General features: G+C 40.0%; 1 non-coding gene across 1 annotated transcript; it reads right to left on the bottom strand.

The window, feature by feature from the left end:
- Positions 1 to 715: 715 nt before the first annotated feature.
- On the bottom strand, positions 716 to 822 carry LOC148293141 (small nucleolar RNA R71). Its single transcript, XR_015825915.1, has one exon. It is a non-coding gene; the product is annotated as a small nucleolar RNA R71 (small nucleolar RNA).
- Positions 823 to 1,417: the final 595 nt, after the last annotated feature.

Genomic DNA, 1,417 nt, shown 5'->3' with positions numbered 1-1,417 from the left:
GTTGCCGGGGACTGAACGAAAGTTCTTCCCTGGTTATGTGCCCAAGGTTACCCTATTCTTTTTAGTGTTTCTAATTAATCTAATTTTCTGTTTCAGGTAGTTTATGTCTAAAAATCCATTACTTGAACAAGTGAGGTCTTCGTTCCAACGTTCTAGATCTTTGAACGCAGGACCATCATTGCAACCCAGACGAGTGACCTCTGAAATTCAGAATCGTCTAGAAAGGGAGTTGTCAACTGCAAAAGAGCAAGCTCTTGCTACATTTACAAGTCTTGCTCTCCACACTGAACTTCCCGGTTCTTCACTTTCAAATTCGGAAGCAAGTTCAGACCAAGAAGAAGAAGAAATGATGGCTGCCATTGAGTTCATGGGAGAACTTGATATCCCAACAATTCCAGCATCTCCTTCAAGCATTTTGCTGCCCACTGTAGCTCGAAATTATGAGCTTAAATCTTCTCATCTTAATATGCTGCCTTCCTTTTATGGTTTACCTAATGAAGATCCATTGACTCATATAAAGGATATTTTTAATGTTGTGAGTTCTTTTCCCTTGACAGGTGTGACAGAAGATCAACTTCGAATGAGAGTGTTTCCATACACTTTAAAGGATAAGGCGAAGTATTGGTTGAATTCTTTGAAGCCTGGTTCACTCACTACATGGTCTGTCATTCAAAAGAAGTTCCTGGAAAAATACTTCTCCACGCAAAAGACCGACATGCTTAGGGACAAGATCTTGTTATTTGCACAGCAAGATGATGAATCGTTTTGTGAAGCATGGCAGAAATTCAATGGGTTGCTCAACCAATGTCCTCATCATGGGATTCCATTGAAGCTTCAAATGCGTATGTTTTATAAAGGACTAACCCCTTCTAGTCATAATATAGTCACCAATTTTGCAGGTGGTTCTTTTAAAACCAAAACTCCAGAAGAAACGTACGAACTCTTTGAGGAGATAGCAATGGAGACCCAACATACGGATACAAGAGGTAAACGTGTTATTAGTGGTTCTAATGATGCTTCTAGTGTGCAGATTTCAAAACTGGAACAAAAGCTAGATGCTCTTCTTGCATTAAACTCAAGAAGCCCTCCGAAGGAAGTGTGTAGCATTTGTGAATCTCATGACCATGCTACCACAACTTGTCCACTTGGGGCTGGATATCCAGAATTTGTGCAAGAGCAAGCTAAGTTGGTAAATTCCTACAACCAAGGTCCAAGAAATGATCCATACTCTCAAAGTTATAATCCAGGTTGGAGGAATCATCCAAACTTTTCATGGAGAAATACCCAGAATCAAGCAAATCCCCCTTCATTCCAAAGGCCATAACAATCATCATCATCATTGGAAGATATAGTGAAGCAGATGGCAATCAACCAATCCAATTTTCAGCAAACTACACAAGCTACCATCTCCAAATTG

Source organism: Prunus avium, chromosome 7 (assembly GCF_965620075.1).
Source record: "Prunus avium chromosome 7, drPruAviu1.hap1.1, whole genome shotgun sequence".
NCBI classification, from domain to species: domain Eukaryota; kingdom Viridiplantae; phylum Streptophyta; class Magnoliopsida; order Rosales; family Rosaceae; genus Prunus; species Prunus avium.
Note: the sequence above shows the minus strand (reverse complement) of the source record. Positions and strands in the feature narration are given on the sequence as shown.